Genomic DNA, 12,024 nt, shown 5'->3' with positions numbered 1-12,024 from the left:
AGGATCCCACAGTGCTGAGAAGCTGATCTTGTCTAGGTTCCACATGGGGAATTACTTGTCCTGCTTCTGCCACCATTGCACGGCAGTGGTGGCTGCTGCGGCGCTGGCACCATGCAATGCCTGTCCCCATGCAGGGCACTGGGAAGGGGAAGCCGCCACCGCCCCTGCCCTTCTGCCCATGGCACAGCTGGCTAGGAGTGGCCAGGCGGGCAAGGCTCTCTGTTGGCCACACTGAGATGGCTGCAGCTGTGGCATATTGCTGTGCACTGCTCCAAGAATGGCCTCCAGTGGTGGCACCTTGCCACCCCTGGAAAAAAAATTGCATGAGCACTGTTTTGATTTTCTTCTCAAATATGTCATCACAGAGGTATTACCAACCTCTCTAATTGGGCCAGCAGCATATCTATCTTCAGAGCCATCAGAGATTGGCTTCGTCAGACATGGTGAAAGCTTCTAGCTGCTTGTCACAGAAGCTACCCCTGTCGTTCCCCCTGCTGTCAAATACCAGGCTGTGCCAAACCAACACACCATAGCAGACTCCACTGCAGATGAGGATACCCACTCACTGTAGAGGTATCATTGCTGATGAAGATATCATTACAGACACCACTGAAAATGCAGATGCTATGTCAGATGCCAGAGTAGATGCATGAAAGTACCTTTTTCCACTAGTGATTTGAATAGTTGGAGAGAAGACCTTAAAAGTTTCAGGGAAGACCCCAGTAAAGTGGCAAAATTATTTGATAGTCAAGAACCAGGACCCAGATTGGGGTGATATTGATTTAATGCTGACAGAATTAACAGAAACTGAAAAACAATTACTGATTAAAACAGCTAAAGCACATGTGCAGAGATGAATTGCTAGTTGTCCTGGTTTAGGGCAAATTTGGAAGAAAACCTTCAAAAGGGGCTCCTCCAAAAAGCAAACCCACATGGTCCCTCCCCCCAACAGGTTCGGGAAGGATTCCTCGGAAAGAAGTGGAAAGAACCTGTTTATTTAACAGGCAAAACACCCCCCAGCACACAAAATGAACAATACTGGATGACAACACTCTTTCACCACTCTGAATAAGATTACAAATTCAGAAAGTGTCTTCTGGGAGTGGTTGTTCTGTTATGGGTCCCTCCAGTGCTGGGGATAACTGCTGCAGGCCACAAGGTACAAACTCTCGGTGTTTCCCAGATCCCAGTCCGGAGTATGTTTGAGTGGTTCCAAAAAAGGGAAAGGAAAAACAGTCCAGGGAAAAAAATTTAGACTGCTTAACTAAACTAACTAACGAGCAGAAGCAAAAAGCAAGAGCAAAGCAGGAGCAAAGCAGAAGCAAGAGCAAAGCAAAAAGCAAAGCAAAAAGCAAAAGCCGCACTATGTACTCTGTGTCTCACCAGCTGTGGGGGAGTAGGCTGATAACAAACCAGAAGAAAACTTTGCTCTTCAGAGCCAGTCTTGAAGGCACAGGATATAATATCCAGCATAAACAGAAGGGAAGACTGGGGATACAAGCATCACAATGTCATTCTTGGACACTAGTGGAGCCCTACAGGGTAATGTGAACATGCTATTCCCTACCACAAATCCTCTGTGGGATCCGAATGATCCAGGTGAATATGCCTCGATAACCAGATACTGGCAGTTAGTAAAATCTGGATTAGAGAATGCCACTCTGAAAGCAGTAAATTGGGCATTCATGTATAATTTTAAACAGAGACAGCATGAATCTCCTACTGACTTTGTAGAGAGGCTCTGAGTGACAATGTGAAAGTTTACAACCCTTGATCTTGCTTCAGAAATGGGGAAGCAGCAGTTAGTCACCTTGATGCTAGGACAGTCCAGCCCAGACATCACAGAGGTTAAAAGAGACAGATGATAGAAATTTAGAAGCAATCACAGAAGAAACATGGAGGATGTATAATAACTGAGACAAGCAAGAGAAGAAAAACTCACAGGAGCTAGTGACAGCTTTAGAGCAACATCAAAGAGGAGAACATGGTCAGGGACAAGGCAGATGTAAAAGTAGAAATAATAGAAGTGGCTCAAATCAATCCCAAGGGAGGTTAGAACCAAATCAGTGTGTTTACTGTAAGGAAGCACTGGCACTGGAAATGTCAGTGCCCAGAGTTACTGAACACTCCACAGGAAGCTGTTGTTGCAGCAATAGATAACAGTGAGTGATAGGGACCCACAGATCTTTCCTTAGTGGACCCACTGGTTAAGATACAGGTAGGGAATTTTAAAGAAGTTGAATTCTTGAAAGGGGTCACATTTTTGGTTTTAAATGAAGCTTTAATGCCTAAAAGTGAAAAACATATCCAAGTAATGGATTCCACAGGCCAACCAGAGAATGCTTTTTTCTTAAAACTGTTAGAATACAAAACTGGGGAAAGGGTGAGAATACATCAATCCCTCTAGCTACCAAATTTGCCAAAATCCCTGTTAGGCAGAGATCACCTTGAAAATTTAGACACAGCAATTGAGTTTAGAGAGGGAAAAAATAAATTTAAAGTAAGGCAAAGGCAAATTGATTTTAGCATTAGGGTTGGCAATCGATAGAGGACCAGTGAACAATAGCAATTATTTGCAGCAAATAATGAATCAGGTATACCCAGGAGTATGGAATACTGATGCTCCTGGGAGATCAAAATTGGCTGACCCTATTAAGACTGAATTATGGACCAGAGCCAGGCCAGTGGTTAGGAGACAATATCCCTTGAGAATAGAGGACAGAAAAAGGATCCATCCAATTATTAGCAAGTTTTTGACACTAGGATTGTTGAAAGAATGCAAAGGCAAATTCAATAGTTTTATACCAGTGAAAAAACCTAATGGAACTTATGGATTAGTGCAATATTTGCGAGCAGTCACTGGGATTGTTAAAGTATCCACCCAGTGCTTGCAAATCCCTACACTTTGCTAACTAAACTCCGCAATGATCTCATTTGGTTCTCGGTGATAGATCTCAAAGGCGCTTTCTTCTGTCTGCCACTTGCAGAAGAAAGTCAAAACATACTTGCTTTTGAATGGGAGAACCCTAGCACAGGCAAGAAAAAACAACTTAGTTGGACAGTGTTACCTCAGGGGTTCAAAAACTGTCCCACAATTTTTGGGAATCAATTGGGCAAAGAACTGGAACAATGGCAGTCTCTGCCTGGGGAGGAAACACTCCTACAATATGTAGATGATCTACTAATTGCTACAAAAACTATCAAAGAGTGTCTTATATAGACAGTAAGTCTGTTGAGTTTTCTTAGTCTAAATGTTGGTCAAGTGTCTCAACAGAAAGCTCAGCTGGTGCAACAACAGGTGACCTATCTTGGATATGAAGTCTTTGGAGGACAACGATCCCTGGGAACTGCACGGAAGGAGGCAATCTGCCAAATACCTAAGCCATAAATCATAAGAGAACTCTGCATTTTTCTTGGAATGACAGGTTGGTGCAGATTGTGGATGTACAACTATGAACTGGTGGCGAACCTTTATATGAGCCAGTGAAAATTTATAAAAATATTGTGGTGTGCACCTCTGAAACAAATCACGCCTTTGAAAAGTTAAAGTGCAAGTTCATGAGGGCCCCAGCCTTGGGACTTCCTGAGGTAAGTAAATGGTTTTGGTTATTCTCATATGAGAGACAAGGATGAGGCTTAGGAGTTGGCACAACACCTGGGTCTTTACCAAAAGGGCAGTAGCCAATTTTTCTAAACAATTTGATACTGCAAGCAAGGGCTGGCCCACCTGCCTTAGGGCAGTACCAGCAATGATCGTGAACATTGAAGAGGAATGGAAGTTTACACTAGGAAAAAAGATGACTTAGTGTCGCACATGGTGTAAGCCATTATAGAAAAAAAGGCCTATCATTGGCTGTCTCCTTCAAGGTTCCTAAAATACCAAGCAGTCCTGGCCAAATCTGATGATACTGAAATTAAAGTGACCAATATTGTTAGCTATTGGGATACACAAGACAGATGATGGACTTTGGACCTGGTTAGCATAAGAGATTTGATAGACAAAATGCCTTGGCAAAAGCAAAGGAACTTTGAAAATTAGACCTAGATTGCAAGAAGATTCAATCAAACGGGTTTACCGGAAAAAGAAAATCTTATTAAACTCTGCAAGCAAGAGATGTTGTTATATGCATACGTTTGTGTATGTGATTTTAACCTAATCATTGTAGTACACATTTCTAGTCTCTCTGAAATAGTATATAAGTGTTTGTATTCCACAATAAAATTGGATTCTGATCACCGAGTCAGCCTCCCGTCTCTCTCTGTCACCAACAGACGGGTTTACCAGAAAAAGAAAATTACATCAGACTTCTGCAAGCAAGAGATGTTAAAAATGTATAAATGTGTTCATGTGATGATTAACCCAATCACTGTAGTAAAACATTACTAGCCTTCCTAAAATACTATATAAGCAATTGTACTTCACAGTGAATTCAGATTCTTTGACCATCACACTGAGTCCCCGTCTGTCTCTTCATCACTGATAATTAACCCTGCCTCTTTTCTGCAAGGAAAATCTGAAGCTGAACTTACAGTACATGACTGACGAGTGACTATCAAAGCTGTGTACTCCAGCCGCCCAGACCTAAAGGAAGAGCAGCCCCCAGGTGCTGTAAACTAGTTTTCTGATGGCAGCAGTTTTATGAGACAGGGAGTGTGAATGGCAGGATACCGTGACCACAGACTTAGAGGTAATTGAATCAAATCCATCACCAGCAGGAACCTCAGCAAAAAAAGGCTGAGCTGACAGCCCTCACTTGAGCATTAGAACTGGCAAAAGGAAAGAAAGTTAGTATTTGGACTGATTCCAAATATGCTTATGAAATTGTTCATGGAACCTTACAGGAAACCATGGAACCTTATAGAGAGAAAGAGGACTCCTGACTGCACAAAAAAAGATTGTCAGACATGCAACTGAATTCTTCAGACCCCTTGAGGCAGTGAAACTTACATTGCAAATGGCAATTTTACATTGCTGAGGGCACTCCAAAGGTAACACTCTTCCAGAAGCAGGTAACAAATTTGCAGATTATGAAGCTATAATCACTGTTGAAAGAAATTAACCAATTGTGGCAGCTGTAATACCTACTGTAGTATCAACTAAGCAGCCTGTAAAATACCAATCCTCTGATTACAAATGGATTAATGAAAATAAAGGAAAACTTTTAGAGAATGGCTGGGGAAAATTAGAAACAGGTCAACTAATAATACCAGGAAAGTAAATGAGACATTATGTGAAATCTGAACACGATAAGACTCACAGGGGAGCAGAACCCTTACACCAATACCTAAGGGAATGAATAGCAGGCCCACACCTGCAAGACATTGTTAAAGAAGTAACATCACTATGTATGACTTGTTTGAAGAATAATTTAAATAAAACAGTTAGGCTAGAACAAGGAGTTATTAACAGAGAAGCTTTTCCTGAAGACTTATGGCTGATAGACTTTTCTGAACTCCCAAGAAAGGAGGGTTTTTGATATTTACTGATACTTACTGATACCTTCTCTGGGTGGCCAGAAGCATTCCCTTGTAGGACAAAAAAAAAAGCTAGAAAAGTAGTAACAGTACTGTTGAATGAGATCATACCTAGATTTGGAGCACATAGGGAAATGTCCTCTGATAGAAGATCATATTTTTGCGCATAAATTGTACAAGCTGTCAGCAATGCCTTGGGAATTGAGTGGCAACTCCATACTCCTTACAGGCCACAAGACAGTGTTCAAGTAGAGAAAATGAACCACATGCCTAAACAACAAATAGCTAAGATCTGTCATGAGACAAATTTGTACTAGTACTAAGCATTACCAATTGCCCTTGTAAGAATCAGGGTAAAGCCAAGGCCAAAAAAAAGATTAGCCCTTTTGACATTTTGTGTGATAGATCTTATGGGTTAAATGCCCCTCATGATGAAAACGTGGCACAGATTGGTAATCAATATATTTATGAATACTTAAAAACCATTAACACTCAGTTGCATTAGAAGTATAATATTGTATTTGACACCAGGTGCCAATCTGAAATTTGGCCACTGATTGGTTTGACCATAACTTCCCAAACCCTTACTTCCGGGTCAAACCATGACACCAACCTAAGCAACCAAATAATAAATTGCACATGATTGATCCTGGTGACTGCGTGTATGTTAAGAATTTTTCAGGTGATCCTCTACAGGAGAAGCAGGACAGACCATTTCAAGTCCTCCTGACAACCTTCACTGCAATTCATGTGCGAGAAAAACCTACCTGGATTCATTACACCCACGTGAAGAAATTTCCTGTTGTACCTTGGACAGTAACAACCATTTATAATGATGGACTGAAGCTGAAACTCAGCCATAAATCATGAATACTTTGTTATGCTTTGTTGCTTTTTGGCAGACTGTAGTAACTTTTGATGTAAATAAGTATGTAGCTTTGCCTGATGCAGTAGCTAATCATACTGGAATAGGAGATTGTTTGCTGTGTGAGGAGGTACAACAATTACACTTACCATTTTTAGGGGTATATTCTAGTAATTGGATAGAATCAGGCCAGTGTACCTTGTATAATATTAGTACACAATGAGAACAAATAGGTTCACCTTTAGGAAAACCCCTTCCTTAGGTATCACTCATAAATCAGTATGTTATTTATGTGGAGTCACACTTTACAGGACCAAGCTTTGGCCAGTTTAATAATACTACCAATTGGACCAGAATTACTGCCATTCTACAAAACATAGCATTGCTCAATGGCATGACTATTTGTTTGTAAGTCACACTAACAATTCCAACACCAGCATCATGACTAGCTATGATTTGCCAGATTACTTTTGGTGGTTGTGTGGAAATGGAATAGCCCTTAAACAACTACATGGAAATTGGACAGGTCAGTGTACTATGGGGTATCTCGTTTCACCTATACAAGTTAGAAATCATATTAGTTTAATTACAGGAATCCTTAGAGGAATTTGGAGAAACCAGTTTAGTCGAAGTATACCTTCTAATCCTCAGACTAGATATAATACAGGCTTTCACAGCTTTGTCAGAGCTTTATTCTCAACTTCAGGAATAGTACACTTAGAAAAAGCAATAGTGAACATCTCAGCAGAGATGGAAATAATTGCAAACTATTTGGAATTATTTGCAAATAAATTATTATACATTTTTGATATGGTATTAGATATGATCACTCAGTACAAATAGGACAAGTTGGTATGTTGATAAATACCAGTTGTTTTACTTATATAGATCAATTAGGGCAAATAACAACAGATATACGTACAATCTGGCAGCATGTAAAAATACTCCATGAAGTAACAAAGGATGATAATCTTGGTCAACTGACTTATGAGAGACATTTACGTCTTAGCTCCCTAATCTAAATAGGTTGAAACAATTATTCACAGGAATCTTGTTGTTAGGAAAGATAATTTTGTGTACACGCATATTTAGCAAGTGCTTTTTGTGGTGCTGTCAGTGAACCACAATGTCTTATGATGATTGGAAGAGATATAAACTGAGAGAGTAAAAAGAGGAACATATTTCCAGAGAATAAACACATGATAATTTGTGAAAGAATTCACAAAACTAAAAAGAAAGGGGGGATTTGAAACCTAAGTGGTGCATAACAAAAGGTTAACCACAAGTAATATTGTAACAAGATGTGCAGGTAAAAGCAAACAAGATAGTGGAGCGAGAGAGATAACATGCGCAAGCAAAAGCAAGCAAGAGAGCAAGTTTTAACGAAACTTGCAAACTGCTAAATTAGCTAAAAACAAGTTAGACTGAAAAACAAAAAACAGAGAGCATGTGTTGAAGACAGAGGTAAAAAAATTCAAATGCGAGGAAAACTACAGAAGTCTTCATCAAAAGATCACCATAAGACTGATGACCACTACAGAAGGAACTGACACGTGCATGAAAGCAACCAACTGTTATAAAACCATAACACAACTTTATGCAAATATGAGTATGTTAATGATATGTTGTAATCATGACATTGCATGGATGGACTTTTAAAATGTAACTGAAGGCTAGAGAAGATTGAGTGAGTCTTGTAGCTGGGGGACCCCCTCACTCCCAGGATTGAATAAACAAATACCTGCTCTGTAGCCGAGTTGACTCTAGAGTTTTATTTTCTTGCCTAGTTTTGGGCATAACCTCACCCAATGTCGGTGATCGACTTCCTTTGGCACTGATCGGTACCAGGTGATTGATTGGGTATCTGAGATCATCCAGGAGACAGATGAGAGGTGGACCAGGGGGGCCCATAGGAAAAGGATCACTGGACATGGATGCCCAGAGGGGGACAGTAAGGGAAAGTCAGGAAGGGTCTCGGCAAATCTCACTGGTGAGTACAACTTCAGGGAGTAAAACATGGCAGGATGCCCAGAGTGGACAACAAAGGAAAGTCGAAAAAGGGTCTTGACTATGGGGCTGATGATCCCAAAATACCTCCAAAGGGTCCTTTGGGAGAATGTTGAGATGGTTTGCGCATTCTCCCAGAAGTAGGGATTGAGGATATGGATGCCCAGAGGGGACAATAAGTGGTGCCAAGAAAGGGTCTAGGCAACTCATGCCCAGAGGGGGCAATACGATGTTAGTTTTAGAAAGGATTGGTTGAAGGGGAATGTGGAGAAATATGGTTAAGGTAAATAGCAGAGGGAGGCTATATGATAAGGAAAGAACAGTGAGGACTGGGATGTTCTCCACATTCTCCTGTCTTCAAAATCTGCAGTGTAATACAGTGCCAGATACAAGTCTTTTTAATTCCCAGCTTCCAGGAGAAGGAAAACAGGCAGGTATTGTTCCTACATCCCCACTCCTCCCTGGGTTATTATGAAGCCAGAATTGAGGATTTGGGTTTGTCTGCTTGCTTCTCAGGACTTGAGATGGTTTCTCTATGGTGAGGAATGCAGAAGCCAGGTGCGGATATTCAGGATTGGCAGCATGGGCTGGGAACCTGTTGGGGTGAGACTCAGCTGAGGCTGTGCCCAACACTGCCACCCCCATGGGCAGGGGCCTCCCCAGCCCCATAAGGCTGGCAGGATGTTCCGTTCACAGGTCCATTCCTGCCGCACTGTCAGCTGTATCCACCCACTGAGCTGTGGTGGCACCTGGTGCTTTACAGTTTGTGGTGCTTGGAGAATGGCCCAGATATGCTTCGGGGGTGCATTTAAACACTGTGGCTTGACAGGCACCAGCTTTGATGTACATTGTAAGATACAGGGAGCAGCTTTGGCGTGCAGTGTAAGGTATCACCAGGGAGGTGAGTGATTTTGCAGAGAGTTTAGCAGCTGTGGGAAGTGTTATAGATGCATAATGTAATGGTTGGCCCTCACAATTAAGGGGTGAATATTATGTATATGTATAGCGATGTTATTGTAATATGTCCTCCCATAGTCCCCTTTCCCCTCCCCCTTGTAATAGCCTTAGTAGTCGGGACATTCGGAGAGGACCAGCTTGTTACCAGGAGGCATGGTGTAACAACACCTGACTTCCAATCAAGATGTAATAAAGTAATCTCCACCAATGGATGATGGAGAATGATTTGACTGACAATACTTTGGGAGGCACTAAGGATATAAAAGGCAGAATATCAATTTTGTAGATGAGCACATGGCTGACAGCTATGGAGACTCCCAGTGGTGAAATTTTTCCTTATTCAGTCATTTGTTGTATATTTTTGTTAAAGTTTAATAAACCTTTTAAAATTTTAAAAGTGAGAGTTGTTTCTTACAGAAAGGTGAGAGCCCACACACAGCAGGAACAGGGGCTAGAGAGGTGGCCAAGTGGGTCCCTGCAGGAATTGGATAGAAAGGAACCTCAGGTATATGAAAGATGCGAAAAAAGGGACGAGGAAAACATTAGATATGGCTTGTTAAAGATGTCAGGATCTGCTGTTGTGCTGGATGCTCACCACACTGGAACCCTTATGGAACTGAGAGGTGTGTTTCCTGGTAGACACAGGAACTTCTCAAAGTAATTTGTATTTTATGCCAAAGGGGGAACAATTGTGGTAATGTTCTTTTTATAAGTAAGAAAGATGAGTGCAATTTGTGTAAAATAACACAGGGATGCCCGTGAGAGTTTGGTGAATGTAAGAGATGGGTTTGAAAAGCATGAGTTTCTGATTATTCCTAATTGTGATTATGGTTTGCTAGGAGGAGATTTGAAGACTGGAGTTGGGAATACAAGGTAGTGTTGTGAGGGATGATGGGGATACTAGTGCTCTTGTGATATAGAAAACTGGATCTGGAGCATCTCCACATTACTCTAAGGCAACCTGGATGACTGGTGTCTAAAAAGCAATAACGTCTTCCAAGGGAAGGAAGGAAGGGGTTGCAGACTGTAGCTAAATCTTGGTTAAAGGCAGATCTTTTGGAGCTGTGTATATCTCCTTATAACACTGCTATCCTGTCAGTTATGGTGCAGGACCTGAGAATAGTAGGTGGGACTGTTGAGCCCAGGCACTCCATGGTCCCAGATCCTTGTACTGCCTTGAGCCAGATTCCCTCCTCACATTGCTAGGAATATCAGGAGAATGGGAAGGGAAGCCACTGTAAAATTGTTCCATTTTCTTTCTGCAGGGGAGGCTTGGAGTGTCTGGAGGTGTGCTGGTTTTGCATTGGAGCCACCATGGAAGTGATTTTTTTTCTTTTTTTTTTCTTTTTTTCTATTTTTTGAGAGGAGCTGCTGGGCGCTTCCTCTGTGCCTCATAAAACCAATCGAAGACTAGTTCTGAATATTGACACTTTGTTAAACCACTAGAAAGCTGAACACACGTCTGTGAACACACATGTTAAAAACAGAGAGACCCCAGGAAAAGCTTTCTTTTCCTTCCAGTCTTGAATAGGTGACAAGGCTGGCCTGGCCTACATCACGGCCAGGCCAGGCCGGGTAGGCCCTGCTGGGGGGCTGGGCCCCTTTCCGGGGAGCCTGCCGGGCTGGGCCGCAGAGTCTGCAGGGCGGGGGGGGAGAGGAGGCCATTGGCTTCTGGGTCCTAGACTGGCCGCTGAGATCCTGGCCCTCCCCCCAGTGCGGCCACCACAGAAGACCCCGGAGGCGGCCCTGCAGCCCATGCAGCGACTGACTCCACAGCTGGAACTGAACACAGCTAAAACAAAAGAACAGCCACGCAGCAGATGCTGACACAGCCCCCAGCGCAGCAGCTGAAGAAACCTCTATTGTAGAACAGCTCTGACCAGCAGGGATCACGTGACTATCTCCAGGTCCTGGGATAGATATTAATTCTTTCAGTGCAGAGATGAGACCTACAGCCATCAATCCTCTCTCAAGCGAAAGAAAAGGACCGAATGAAGACACATAGAGAACAAATATGGAGACACCCAAGTCAGTAAGGAGTCAAATCCCAGATGGAAGGTGAATGAGAAGATGCCTTAATTTTAGGCTGAAAATTCTTTAGTAAGCCATGGTGATGGACTGTGATACACTGAAATATCCCTGTAACTCATTGAAAATATGAGGGGATGAATTGTTCAAACTGTAGATATGAGCAAAAGCATTTGTGCTGAAGCAGACAAATGTTGAAATAGCTGTGATTCAATAAGAAGTTTGAACAGAGAGAGAGAAGAGTGATGAAGACTCTTTGCCCCCAGGGAAGAAGACCTCTGTTCTCAGACATTAACATGATCTCAGGGATAGATGAAGAGAACTTTTGCTTTTGAACAGCTCATCCTTGAAACAGTACCCCATAAGTTGACAAGGTCCATAAAAGCAGCTGTGGGAAGGCTGCCAAAGATGGGAGGGACTTCACAAATGAAGATTCCTGAGTGGCTGTTATTTATGGAAATTAAAACCACAAGAAAATTGTTTCTCATGGAGAAGTCTCCATGGCATATCAAAAGAGACTCTTCTCTCTAGGTGAATTGATAAAAGACTATTCTAGAAGTGGTAAACTGACTGAAAATTTTTGATTTTGTCTCTTTGCATTGTCAGTGGGAAGAAAAGGAGGGTGTTGGTAAGGGTAGGAGAAGTGTTCTGAAGGTTTTATTCTGATTCTTATTATTTTTTTAGTTTCTGTT

The sequence above is a fragment of the Pyrgilauda ruficollis genome, unplaced genomic scaffold (genome assembly GCF_017590135.1).
Source record: "Pyrgilauda ruficollis isolate IOZ18807 unplaced genomic scaffold, ASM1759013v1 scaffold232, whole genome shotgun sequence".
Taxonomy (NCBI): Eukaryota; Metazoa; Chordata; class Aves; order Passeriformes; family Passeridae; genus Pyrgilauda; species Pyrgilauda ruficollis.
This window is presented reverse-complemented; position numbering follows the sequence as displayed.